General features: G+C 34.7%; 1 protein-coding gene across 1 annotated transcript in view; it reads right to left on the bottom strand.

The window, feature by feature from the left end:
- Positions 1–15,767, bottom strand: part of LOC136847165 (platelet glycoprotein V-like) — a 440,086-nt gene that overhangs the window by 129,651 nt on the left and 294,668 nt on the right. The gene's annotated exons all lie outside the window — the stretch shown is intronic.

Here is a 15,767-nt window from a genome sequence, read left to right as displayed (position 1 = left end):
TATCCTGTCAAGGAAAAAGCATTGTTTTGGAAAAAAAACACGCTCTTCTGTGTGGTGGATTTTCCTCGGATTTTATTTTCCCTCGTGTGTGAACACAATCAGTAAATAACGAAGAACATATTTTGTACTTAAATGTATTCGCCTCGTTGCGATAATGCCATTGAATTACAGTTGAATAATTTATGCAGTTAAGCTACAAATCATGGAAAATGTCAACGTTGTGTATTCTCGCGTTCCACTTCACGTTATATCTTGAGTGGCAGTTATCTCGTGAGGATTTTATAATAATTTCTGGCATCGACAAGGTAATCCGATTTTCGTACATTAGTGCTATCAATAAATAAATAATAATATCAGGTGCTATAAAGATTGACGAAAACTGCGAGTGTTAGGGTCATAGAGAGAGAGAGAGAGAGAGAGAGAGAGAGAGAGAGAGAGAGAGAGAGAGAGATCTGTTGACACATTCTAATTGATCACATGCATTGAAAATTAAAAGTCGAATAGCATGGTGCGGAGATAATAATAATAATAATAATAATAATAATAATAATAATAATAATAATAATAATAATATAATAATAATAATAATAAGCAAGGAAAATATAGCCCTCATTAAGAACCCTATTCTGTTGGCTTTAAATCCTTGTCCAAGGGAGAACTAGAGTAAATATTATTTTGCTCACCCATCTCGCACTTCTGTGGCTTTTCCAGACTTTAACATTATATCTCCATCTTTACCCACGAACAGTATTATTGCATTGTGAAATCTCTGTTCATGGATGAAAAAGTAAAATGAAAGCGTACGGGGGAGTTCACAAGGATATTAGATTTTTCGCTGCTAGAAATAAAATTAAATCAGACGACTTTCTTGGAATGATTGCGAAATCTTAAGCAGGAAGATAATTCTGAAGACAGGAAAAGGAATATATATATATATATACTATATATATTATATATATGTGTGTGTATTTATATATACACACACACACACACATATATATATATATATAATATGTATGTGTGTGTGTGTGTGTATGTTAGATAAAGTCCACAATGAAATTCCTGTTGTAGAACATAGTATATTAAAAATATACATGTACAGGGCTTATAGCTTTCGTCCACCTGCTGTGGACTTGATCACTTGATCACTAAAATGGCGTATAATATACAACTCAAGAAGCAAAATGAAGCAGGAAATCATGTATACAAACAGGAAGTAAAACTGTTCAATCAGGTCGTTGGGTCCTTGTCAGTTCTAAAATTCTTCGAGACCTTCTTGGCGGAAGAAAACTGGAGTCTTCCGCTCAAGAGCCAACAAGGTGATTTTGTTCTAAATTATGACTTAGATTTAGGGAAGAATTCAACTGACTAGGTGTATTTCTAAAATTACGAATACCAGCACATTTACAAACTTCTTCATTTATAATATTATTTTCAACAATGACCAAGTTTCCATCAAAGGTATTATAATTTTAACGAAATGAGGGCGCCTCCAATACCTCTCCTGGTGGATGTGACCAAGCATTTGTACACAACTTGACCATTTTTAATATTGATTTTTTATCCTTTTCCCAGGCGCGTCTAGCTATAGAGCTATAATTATTCCCCAGTGTACATGATGAAATATGTTCATTTTTGTGTGTACCAAACGAACGGCCACTTTCACCGATATAGCATAGCAAGAATCACAATCCAAGCCACCAATAGCATAAACACCAATATTTTTACAGGGTTGTTTTTTATGATTTTTCTTCCAACTGTGTTAGGGTACTGGAATACAATATTGCACCCGTGTTTTTCAATATTTAATTTTTGAGAAATATCTTTAAGCTCCTCCTTGTTGAAAGGGAGTGAATGTGCTTTCTGAAATGACGGCTGTTCAGGTCTTTCCCTTGGGTGGTAACACATCCTCTTAGCTCTAGAGAGACAATTTTCTATAAAATATTTTGGGGCAACACAGTTTATGAAAACTTGAGACTATAAAGTTTAACTCTCTATCTAAAAAACACGGGTCACACACACGATATGCTCGAAAAAATAGATTAGTAAGTACGTTACTTTTCACTTTAGCGTCATAAGAGTAAAAATTAATGTAAGAATTAGTGTGTGTTCTTTCTGTAAACAGAAAATTTAAAGGACTTATTAATTTCGTCTCTATATACTACAAGATCTAAAAAAGGTAATTTATGGTCTACTTCTTTTTCAACAGTGAACTGAATAGAAGGAACGTAACTATTCAAGAGAGACAAAAATTTGTTGAAACATCCTTCATAAGATTTGTACACGATAAAAATATCGTCCACATCGTACCCATACAAACGGTCCAAGATCATCAGGTAATTTTCCACATATAATCTCAAAAAACTCCATACATAAATTAGCTGAACTTGGAGAAAGGGACAAGCCAATAGGAACTCCGGCCTTTTATTGATAAAAGTCACCTTCAAATTCAAATATAGTAGCTTCAACTGACACTTTAATGAGATCATAAAATTCATCAATAGGTAGTGGAGGTTCAAAAACATCGTCATGAGATCATAAAATTCATCAATAGGTAGTGGAGGTTCAAAAACATCTTCATGAGATGAATTTTATGATCTCATGAAGATGTTTTTGAACCTCCACTACCTATTGATGAATTTTATGATCTCATGAAGATTTTTTGAACCTCCACTACCTTGATTTTATTGATAAAGTTCGGCGATATGATTGTGTTGGTACCATGTATAGCTTGGAAATTGTCTCGCTTTTGACGAACGTTCCTCTGCAATTTGTCCTGGATAATTTGGTATCTCTTGCTGAGGAAGGTGTCTTTGAACCTCCACCACCTATTGATAAATTTTGTGACCTTATTAAAGTGTCAGCTGAAGCTACTGTATTTGAATGTGAAGGTAACTTTTATCAACAAAAGGCCGGAGTTCCTATGGGCTCGTCCCTTTCTCCAATTTTAGCTAATTTATGTATGGAGGTTTTTGAGAGATTATGTGTGGAACAGATATTTTTGCAAATGGATACATCATCGTTATTAAGGGTGCTGTGTATCCTTAACTCTCTTCTCAAGAACATTAGGCTATTCGTTTTAAAGTCTATTTTGTGGTTATGATTTAATGTAACATTAGTGTATTATTTAATCTACACTGTATGTATTGCATTTTTCTTATTCCATAAAAAAGAAAAAAAAAATGTTTTGGTGTGAGCAAGACCCATTGTTGTTAGATGTTTGGGCCTCGTACTAAAAAAAAAAAAATAAACACTGCCGCTCGGTCATCAACGGGTCATCAAAAACTCATCGAAATGGGTACGTGCAAGTACTCGCATATCTCTCTCTCTCTCTCTCTCTCTCTCTCTCTCTCTCTCTGTTACCTTAACAAAAGTATTACATTCATCGAAATGGGTACGTGCAAGTGCTTGCATATCTGTGCGTGTGTGTGTGTTTTACCTTAACAAAAGTATTACACTCATCAAAATGGGTACGTGCAAAGCGCTTGCATCTCTCTCTCTCTCTCTCTCTCTCTCTCTCTCTCTCTCTGTTACCTTAACAAAATATTACATTCATCGAAATGGGTACGCGCAAGTGCTTGCATATCTGTGTGTGTGTGTTCTACCTTAACAGAATTATTACCCTCATTAAAATGGGTACTTGCAAACGCTTGCATCTCTCTCTCTCTCTCTCTCTCTCTCTCTCTCTCTCTCTCTCTCTCTCTCTCTCTCTCTCTGTTACCTTAACAAAAGTATGATACTCATCGAAATGGGTATGTACAAGTGCTTGCATCTCTCTCTCTCTCTCTCTCTCTCTCTCTCTCTCTCTCTCTCTCTCTCTCTCTGTTACTTTAACAAAAACATTACAAATATTACAGCTGATATATTCTTCGAGTGGAGAAGTAAAACAAAGGAAACATTAACTGATTAACAGACATTGTTTATTCTTATCTAAAATTACTTTTTATGCTCCGCATTTGTAATGCAGTAATAAGAGATATAATGACAGAGTAACTCTAAATTTCTGAATTGAAAGCTGTTCAAGCTTAATCTTTAAATGAACCAGCTTGAAGGACTGGTTCATTTCCTGTTTTAATACCGAGAAAAACATAAAAGGAATTCAGTAAAGGAAAGGCGTTATGAGGGGGAAGAGACGTGAAACTATTAAATGTCGAAACGTAAATGTTAATCAAAACTTTGCATATATATATATATATATATATATATATATATATATATATATATATATATATATATACACATATACAGTGTGTATATATATATATATATATATATATATTATATATATATATATATATATATATATATATATATATATATATATATATATATATATATATATATATATATATATATATATATATATATATATATATATATATATATATATATATATTAGTCCCCAAAAACACCGCAAAAATATTTTAAACTCTTGTTGCATTATCAATTATAATCTGCGCTATGACTGCAATATTGCTTAAAATAAGTGATTTACAAATGCTGAATCTGTCATTACGCCTTATAAAAATATTTTTTCGAATAAATTCCACGTCCCTTAAGAATCCACCTGTGTGCTGTTGTAAGTTTGTATGAATACTTATACTTACGTAAGTAATATGTTCATTTACATATACATAAACACGTGGAATGGAAAAATCAACTTGGAAGAGAGAGTTGGGCAGTGTAGTAATCTCTTGTCCTTACACGATTGCATCAGCTTTTTATTTCATCCTATTTAGTCTATTAATCTGTAGCACAATGCATTTACATACGGTAATGAATGAACTCTGCTCCATTTCAGGGTTTCTCACTGAACACCATACATATATATATATATATATATATATATATATATATATATATATATATATATATATATATATATATATATATATATATATATATGACTTTTTTATCACATAACCGTGATTCATATTCAATCAATAAGCTACAAACGTCCTTTAATATCAATTCGCTCTACCTCGGAAATAATATATTTTCATATATGTTATGGAAGGGGAATTTTTTAGTTGATAATAAGTTCGTCGTCTCGTGGGCTCGAACCAGCGAAGACAAGAACTCAGGACTACAGTGGACGCATTTTAACCGACGCGGCCAGCAAGTGAGGTATAAGTGGATATCGTCTTCCCGTCCACTGTAGTCCTGAGTTCTTGTCTTCGCTGGTTCGAACCCACGAGACGACGAACTTATTATCGACTAAAAATTCCCCTTCGGTAACATATATGAAAATATATTATTTCGAGGTAGAGCGAATTGATATTAAAGACGTTTGTAGCTTACTGATTGAATATGAATCACGGTGATGTGATAAAAAGTCATAATATGGCTGCGTGCGACAAACGCACTACGTGGTTAGCATGGCAGAGGTGGGTGAATATCGTCTCCAAATACAAACACCTGAGTTCGACGGGCGATTTGTATACGGGAAGACGATATCCACTTATACCTCACTTGCTGGCCGCGTGGGTTAAAATGCGTCCACTGTAGTCCTGAGTTCTTGTCTTCGCTGGTTCGAGCCCACGAGACGACGAACTTATTATCGACTAAAAAATTCCCCTTCGGTAACATATATGAAAATATATTATTTCCGAGGTAGAGCGAATTGGATATTAAAGGACGTTTGTAGCTTACTGATTGAATATGAATCACGGTGATGTGATAAAAAAAGTCATAATATGGCTGCGTGCGACAAACGCACTACATGGTTAGCATGGCAGAGGTGGGTGAATATCGTCTCCAAATACAAACACCTGAGTTCGACGGGCGATTTGTATACGGGAAGACGATATCCGCTTATACCTCACTTGCTGGCCGCGTGGGTTAAAATGCGTCCACTGTAGTCCTGAGTTCTTGTCTTCGCTGGTTCGAGCCCACGAGACGACGAACTTATTATCGACTAAAAAATTCCCCTTCGGTAACATATATGAAAATATATTATTTCCGAGGTAGAGCGAATTGGATATTAAAGGACGTTTTGTAGCTTACTGATTGGATATATATATATATATATATATATAATTATTTTATATACTATATATATATATATATATATATATATATATATATATATATATATATATATATATATATTATATACTATATATATATATATGTATATGTATATATATATATATATATATATATATATATATATATATATATATATATATATATATATATATATATATATATATATAAACCATACACCTTATATGTCGCATTTACCCACTCAGTAGTGAGTTATCTGATAGTGGTCTGGTTAAGTCTGGAACCAACGGCACCAGTAGCAGTCCCGTTCGTAAATCAGTGATCTTGATAGTGAGCTGTATCCGTCAGCCACAGTTTATTACAAATCACAAGAATGAAAATATCGAATACAATCACCCATCGAATTAGGAGGGACAAACTTTTAGGATGAAACAAATAAGGAATACTGGAGTGATTTGCAAAGTATAGACTCAACACCGCAATTGATTAAAGTGAATGTTACAATTAAGATATGAATTTTTTTTTTTTTTCACCAAGTACAGAACATTTCGTCCATTTCTCCGTCGAAGTTGCGTCGCGGAATCAGATGATGAAAGGTAATATACCCCGCAGGGGGGTAGTGCCGTCAGTGCACCTCATGCGGTGCACTGTAGGCATTACAAAAGGTTCTTTGCAGCGTGCCTTCGGCCCCTAGCTGCAACCTCTTTCCTTCCTTTTACTCTACCTCCTTTCATATTCTATTTCTTCCATCTTATTTTCCACCCTCTCCTAACAGTTGATTCATAGTGCAACTACGAGGTTTTCCTCCTGTTACACCTTTGAAACCTTTTACTGTCAATTTCCGTTTCAGCGCTAAATGACCTCATAGGTCCCAGTGCTTGGCCTTTGGCCTCAATTCTGTATTTAATTCAATTTAATTCAAAGATAATATACAACATTTCTGAACCAAGCTGTTTATTTATATTAGAATGTTGTAAACGTCCCTTTAAACCGAATTGCCATCAGAATTTACGTTTCCTCCGCTAATCGCAGCCGGTCAAAGCTGTGACATTAATTACGCTTTAATGTGATAATGCGATTAATTTCCAAATCAGGTAAATGGACTGCAAAGATGACAGTTATTTTCGTTTTTACCAATTTCTATATCGCGAATTGTTGTTGGGCTAACATTTGAGGTTGTAGTGTTATATATGAATGGTTAAGCAATGTTGAACTTACCATTAAAAGATTATATGTATATATATACGCTATATATATGTATGTATGTGTATATATGGACAGTATATATATATATATATATATATATATATATATATATACATATATATTATATATATGTGTATATATGTATAAATATGTGTGTGTATATTTGTACAGTGTATATATATATATATACCCACATATATACTGTACAGTATATATATATATATATATATATATATATATATATATATATATATATATATATATATATATATATATATATATATATATATATACACACACACACACACACACACACACACACACACACACACACACACACACAAAGACGGACAGACAGACAGAGGCCAGGGGTGGATCAGTTTACTTTAGATTATGATGCCATATGTCACAAATAAAACGATGGCTATCTGACTGTAACTTAAGCCAGTACGATAGTATTAACATATTTTAGAAATACAATTTCCTTATTCTTAACAAATCTTGACATTTTTATAGCGGTAAGGTGAAAATTAATACGCCCTTCTTTGTGCCAAGTGTCTAACCCCCTTATATTTGAAGTCACCGGTTATTGTATTTTTGTGACGAATTAAAAGCTTGTTTAATTAAATCTTAATGGTGAATGTATGAATATGTGATGAGTCTGCAAATGAGAAGTTAGCGTTGGAATATGTAAATAAGGAATAAATAATTATATATGTAAATAAGAAATTCAAGATCAAATGACAGAAAAACCGAGATAAGGAAAACGCAGCGAGCGAAACGTCAGTCTTCATTAATTAAACAGTACTAAACACAAAGAAATCAATTCATTATTTTGTTGTTCTTTTGGACTGACAAAAGGGTTTTCGAAAGGAACGCGTAAATCTGACAAGGATCAAGAATAATCCCTCCGAATAGATTAATCGGTGTTCAAATATTTTTCGTTGTGAATCTAAGAGTTTATTTTTTTACATGCAATGAAATTGTTAAGGACTGCTGGATGCCAGCTTTCTCATCACCATTACTGAAACTTGAGAGAGACTTGAGGGGGTCTGATGCTAGTAGCAGTGAGAGACAATAGGAACTGTAAAGCCGGAAAACTTAGAAAATCTTTTCATTTTGACCATATAGTATTTGCGGTTGGTCCTTGTGAATTAATTAGCTGATTTGTATAATGGACCACAAGAACTCACCGGGACGTTTAGCGGATCGGTTCGGTTGTGAACGTTGAAACGCTCTTCGAGCTACTTTTTTGGCTGGTCACTTACCATGCTCCCACTTTTAAAACTCCTACGGGGGTGTAGTGCCGTTACTGCACTTCACGGGGTGCACTGTACGCGTTACTAAAGGTTCTTTGCAGCGCCCCTCCGGCCCCTAGCTGCAACCCCTTTCATTCCCTGTACTGTACCTCCGTTCATATTCTCTTTCTTTCATCTTGTTATTCATCCTCTGTAAACGGTTATTTCATAGTGCAACTGCGAGGTTTCCTCCGGTTACACCTTTGTATCCTTTTACTCTCAATTTTCCTTTCAGCGCTGAATGATCTCATAGGTCCCAGCGCTTGGCCTTGGGCCTAAACTCTATATCCCATTCCCTTCCATTCCCACTTTTGAGAATCCATAGTGGATGTTGTACTTGATTACTCTCAGTATCTAACCGTATTTTTGTTGCCTGCGATGCTGAACTTATCAATGTACTTGGCTGGTTCTGAAAAACTTACCCATGGTTCTGAATGTGCTATATAGTATTGCTTCACAAATCTTGCATTGCATTATTTGGAAAGCTTTACTACACTCAAGTACGAATGAATCCCTCATGATTTTAGTGTCAAGAATGTCAGTCTATTGATTATGTAGCAGTTTATTGATTTGTAGTGATCATTTTATGTACGACAATTACATGACTTCCATGGTTCTAGATGTATTTGATTCTATCGTTTATTTAGTAAATAAACGCAATTAAGATCTAATTCTGGATGTGTTTTTATGCCCTTCAATAAGAAATAAATATAGTTAATAATTAGGACAAACTGATCATACTTCAGTATCCATGAATCCAAAATAGGAAAAGGAAAGCTTTAGTGCAAATGTTACCTCACAAGGAGGTTTAAACTGCATTTGCGAAATGTTTCCCTAAGTGTTGTGTCAATCACGCCGAAACTGTCTAACTTGAAGCGTTTCTTTAAAAAACATTCTGTAAAAAAAATTCCATGCGTTTAGATTGGTAAGAGAATTGTTTTTAAACTTTTCTAGCTTCGTTTTTCTGTATATATGATACATTTTGCAATGACAGGCCAAACTTAGAACTCACAAAATTATGAACACTTTTTTGCAGTAAAAACAGATCTTTTGATCTTTTTACCAAGTGTAGAAACGATGTTTATATATATATAATATATTATATATATATATATATATATATATATATATATATATATATATATATATATATATATATATATATATATATATATATATATATATATATATATGTATGTGTCTTTTTCAACACTGACATGTATCCCGTAACAGGGGATGGCTCCCGGGAGGACAATGATCAGAAACCTGAGCAGAAAACGTTTGTAACCCTGACCAGTTCATAGACAGAAGGGTTTACCAGCATGGCACCGAACTTCCCTTATTCTATTCATCATATACCTTGTACCTACACTTTTGCGTACTGGACGTTGGTGTCCCTCCTCTCCAATTTGTTCTTTCATATCATATCTTTATCCCTTTCCTTTCATCCTTCTTCCTAACACTTTCGAATTGTATACTCTTAACCAGTCCATCATCCTCCTTTCTTTCCACATTACTGAACACCTCATCTCTTCATCTACCGTGAACTTCATGTGTATATATATATATATATATATATATATATATATATATATATATATATATATATATATATATATATATATATATATATATATATATATATATTATATATATAAATACAGCATATATATGCATATATATATGTATATATTGTTCTCTTTATACCTTAAGTGCTACTCAAACCATTTATTCTTACAGCTTCACCGTCTCTCTCTCATCTACATTCATCATGCAACTTTCACTTCCATAGGGGAGAGTTTGTTCCACCATCCTCATGCATTCCAAACATGGCTTTCGTAGACACTAAGTTTCCTCCCAATCTTTTTGGCACACCTTGCTTCACTCATCGTTGCTTTCTTTCATCACCAAGAATCAGCTGTTTCCTTTCGCCCAGTCTGTAGTAACCTACACTGCTCCATCTTCGTGGTACCATTTACCCCCATAACCCTTATAACTCACTATTTCTGCAAGTTCTTTTCACTATCCCCAAAGAGTACAGCATGATTTGCAAACATCAACCCGATTCACGACACATCTAATCCACAACTTTGTAGTTACATTTTGAATATAACCAGCTTTATCTGTACATGATTACAACAGATGTCAATATGATGCGTCAGATTACAATACTACTTGCCCAGTAATTAACTGGACTATCGTATAAAGTATATATTCACTCATGCGAATACATTCATTATCACAAAGTTAGAATTTAGTGAAAAGAACGATTCCCCCCAAAAGTTTTTTTTTTTTCGTTTTTATGTTCGCTCACTCAGCTGTATGACCTCGTGTATTCATGCTGCCCTAAAATGGAAGACTGCAGTATCTGCAATAATACAAAACTGAGAAAAATGGTAGATACTCCCTTGCCTTACTACTGATTTTGCAGATACTGCAAATGGGACCACCTAAATACTCGTGGAAAGCATTGAAGAATCATTCTGAAACCGGAATAACTTGTGTATTAGTGTTTTACGAGCCCAATAGGTGGCATATCTCAATTTGGAAAATTTTGCAGACACTGCAGTTTTCCATTTTAGGGCAGCAGCTTAGTTATTTTTAACAGTTTTCCACCTTTCTCTGTATGGCAGGGCTCCTCAGTTACTCAGTTTGCATGACAGAAGTCGTTTGACCTCGACGGATGGTGCTTAGGTGTTTTTCATCGTCCGGTCTGCTGGGGCTTTGTTGTAGGCTACTATTACGAAGCTGTGTATTGTCGAATGTTATTCTCTGGGCATGGAAAGGTTACATTTGACGTGGCGCTTCATAATTGGCATTGCCTTCCGTGTTCGTTGGATATTTATTTTTAGTTAATATATGTACATATATAAATATATGTATATGTATATATATACATGTGTGCCTCTCTCTCTCTCTCTCTCTCTCTCTCTCTCTCTCTCTCTCTCTCTCTCTCTCTCTCTCTCTCTCTCTCTCTCTCTCTCTCTCTCTCTATATATATATATATATATATATATATATATATATATATATATATATATAGCTTATAGATAATAATATTGCCAAGACCAGGAAGAACATTCTTTATTATACGAGCTTTCGAGGTATAAAACCTCATCATCAGGCTGAAAAACCGATGATGAGGCTTTATACCTCGAAAGCTCGTATAATAAAGAATGTTCTTCCTGGTCTTGGCAATATTATTCATCATTAAGCTAAGATTTCCAAGTAACTGCCCAATTACCGAGACTATATATATATATATATATATATATATATATATATATATATATATATATATATATATATATATATATATATACACATACGTATATATATAAAGTATGAGTTTAACCAGTGACCGCGATATGTAAGGTGGCAACGCAGAAATTTAGGAATTATTAAACAAAAATGAAAAACATAAGTTCCAGTGTAACGAAATTGCCAAAATCTCCTCCCCCGAAGAAGCCTGAAAAAGCATCAGATACCAAAGAACTTCACTGATGTAAATATTGGCTCCGTTATTTAGCTCCTAAGAGGCTTTTCTTTATTGAAAGTGATTCTTTCAAATGGTATTTAGGGATTCGAACACTTTAATTAAGATTCCTAATGTGTTTCTTGGCCTGTGGTATATATTGTTTTATTCTTATTGTATATTTCGCAAAGTATTTAGCAAGGATATGTTAAATATTCTTGATTAGACATTATTATTCCTTTTTTTAAATGAAATAGTAATGTTTAAAAAGTGACTCATAGTCTTATGCCAGTAGAATTCCCTTTTAGTTCTGCATAACATAATCTACCAAGGAGAGTTAGTACTGAATAAAGAATAATCTTACCTAACCTAACGAGTGAGCTACTTAGTGTCTGTAAAACAGTACATCCCTATTTTATCTTGCATTTTTAGTTTTCTGTAAATGAAAACTAGTGAGACGGTTTTATCTGTCCATCCGCACTTTTTTTTGTTCGCCCCCAGATCTTAAAAACTACTGAGGCTAGAGGGCTGCAAATTGGTATGTTGATCATCCACCCTCCAATCACCAAACATACCAAATTGCAGACTTCTAGCCTCGGTAGTTTTTATTTTGTTTTAGGTTAAGGTTAGCCATAATTGTGCGTCCGGCAACGATATAGGATAAGCCACCACCGGGCCGTGGTTAAAGTTTCACGGGCGGCGGCTCATACGGCATTATACCGAGACCACCGAAAGATAGATCTATTTCCGGTGGCCTTGATTATACGCTGTACAGAAAACTCGATTGCACCGAAGAAACTTCGGCGCATTTTTTGCTTGTTTTGTTTTGAAAACAGTAAGTTTCAACCTGTGTATGGATCTGTTCCAGTATTGTAGAAGTGTAAAGTGGGAAAACGGAGGTGCACGAGCCTCTGGAAACGTGTATTCCATTTCGACAGCTTTTTAATGCCAGTGTTCAACGGCTTTTATTTGTCTCTGCTACAAGGAACGGCCAGGTGTACAACGATAGACTTTCCCATATTCAAGGGTGCTGGATTTCTCTAACTGTCACGAAGGATCCCAAAAGCTTCGAAGGGGTTGAGTATAGGTTTAAATTTAACAGCCACTTTGTACGTTCCTTGCCTTTAGCCATTTCATTTACTGACTCAGCTACCAGGTTATTTAATCTGTATAATTCATTCTGTGACTGCCTTTAATATATAGGAAATGATACTTTACTATTAATTAAATATTCATTCATTCCCTGTTTCGTCTGTTTGGTTTTTAGCCTTTGATTCAGAGATAACTACTTTTTTGTATTTCGATTCAGAGTGAACTATTTTTTCGTTTTTGATGCAAAGAGAACCACCGTTTTTTTTATTCAAAGAGAAATGCCACTTCTTTGTTTTTAACTACTGTTTTTGTTCATTCGATTATAATTTAGGTTTGTTTTTGGGGTGGTATTGTGCTCGGGAGATACGACGTATTCCAAAAGGAAAGGTTCCATTGACATTTAGTACAGTATAATTTTTATTTACAGTTCCATTGACGTTTAATACATGTATGTAAGTACATATATATTATATATGTATATATATGTGTATATATATATATATATATATATATATATATATATATATATATATATATATATATATATATATATATATATATATTTCCATCAACAATGGTCACATCTCGAGAAAGAAAAATCTCGATACATTAAAATGAAGCTAAGAGGAAATAACCCGAAGTTCCAGAAAAGACTTTCTGTTATATAACGTAAACTATACTTTTACTAGTTTTGCAAGTTTTCATATTTTCATTATTTTCCACGACGATACATTGTTATAGAATTTCAGATAAGAACTTCGTCCCATGGAATCAGATTCAGTGCGTTTACGGATGTTCCATTATCCCAGTAAAAGAAATGTTTAGTTATCAGCGCAACGGGGATTCTGAGAACATGAAAATATTGCATATAAAATGTAACGTCCGCTGTAAACAAGGCTTTGTTACTCGGATGTAGGGAAACAATATTCTTCCAGATGCATGTTCAAGAATCCGTAGGGAGTTAGTGACGTCAGTGCACCTCACGCGCTGCACTGTAGGCATTAAAAGCTTTAGATTCTTTGCAGCGTCTCTTTGGGCCCTAGCTGCCACCCCATTCATTCCTTTTCCTGTACCTCCGTTCATATTTTCTTTCTTCCATCATATTTTCCACAATCTCCTAACAATTGTTTCATAGCGCAACTGCTAGGTTTTTCTCCCGTTACGCCTTTCAAGCCTTTTTACTGTCAATTTCCGTTTCTGCACTGAATGACCTCATAGGTCCCAGTGCTTGACCTTTGGCCTAAATTCTGTATTCTGTTCTGTTAATGAACTAAATAAACAGAATTTTAATATAAAGATGGGTTTAAAGAATGCATTTAAATGTTTAATGATCTGTTTTTTGGTTTAAAGAATAAATTTATATGTTTTCGATATGTGAGTTTTGTACATCATTTGAAGGGTTGGAGAACTGATGTAATTGTCTGATGTTTCTGTCTCATCCGAAAGCTGAGTTTACATTTTGCAAAATTACGTTCGTGTTCAAAAGGAATCGAACACAAGCAATAGGCTAAGTTAATGTTGCAAGTCAGTATGGCATAAAGTATGTTAGTGTGGTTTGGCGCTCTCCTTTTTCATCTATAAATTTTAGGTAGCCAGAAAACGCTTCATACAATTGCTAATCGACAGGATTAATCTAAACCTATAGTGGATGTAAGCAGGGAAATAAACTAATATCCCAGTTATATACTATTAATACGTTCAAGCACCATGACCGATTGTAACTGATGGACCATGAAAATTAAATTTGATATGCAATTCACAAAAACGCACTAACAAACTGACGCGTTATCCCAGAAAGTTATATTGAGGGAAAAAAAAAAAAAGATAATCGACGCGCATGTCCTGGTATATGAACAATCTCGATTTTCAAGAGACACTCTTATCGCCGTGCCTCAGCCCATCAAAAATGGAACGGCGAACATTACCAGACGCTGGGAAAAATGTCCAGAGCAATTATTCTCACAATGAAAGATTCAGTTGTGATAACCGCACCAATGGAAAGACCAGCTTACACGTCAGTTACTTTATGTTCGCTTGCGAGGTTTCATCAATCATTCGCCCCGTTGGAGTGGGTGGTTGATTGTCAAAGTTATAAGGGTGGAAATGTTTTACATTTTCTCCAGCTCTCTCATCCAGTGTTTAAGTCTTTTTTGGGATTCGATATCGAATCATGCCGTAGGGGGCTAGTTCCGTCAGTGCACCTCATGCGGTGCACTGCAGACACTGCTTAAGGTTCCTTGCAGCATCCCTTCGGCTCCTAGCTGCAACCCCTTTCGTTCCTTTTACAGTACCTCCTTTCATATTCTCTTTCTTCCACCTTACTTTCTACCCTCTCTAACAGTTGTTTCATAGTGCAACTGCGAGGCTTTCCTCCTGTTACACCTTTCATACCTTCTTACTGTCAGTTTCCGTTTCAGCGCTGAATGACCTCTTAGGTCCCAGCGCTTGGCCTTTGGCCTAAAGACTGTATTCATTATATTCATGATATCGAATTACTTGCGATCGAAATCGTAAGATTGGAAATGTCATACATCTCTCTCTCTCTCTCTCTCTCTCTCTCTCTCTCTCTCTCTCTCTCTCTCTCTCTCTCTCTCTCTCTCCCCAAGTGTTAAAAAAATTGTATAATACAAGGCAATACATTTTTCTGCATGTAACAGGGGTAATCTACGGGAAATAAACTTCCACGT

The sequence above is a fragment of the Macrobrachium rosenbergii genome, chromosome 16 (genome assembly GCF_040412425.1).
Source record: "Macrobrachium rosenbergii isolate ZJJX-2024 chromosome 16, ASM4041242v1, whole genome shotgun sequence".
NCBI lineage: Eukaryota > Metazoa > Arthropoda > Malacostraca > Decapoda > Palaemonidae > Macrobrachium > Macrobrachium rosenbergii.
This window is presented reverse-complemented; position numbering and strand designations above follow the sequence as displayed.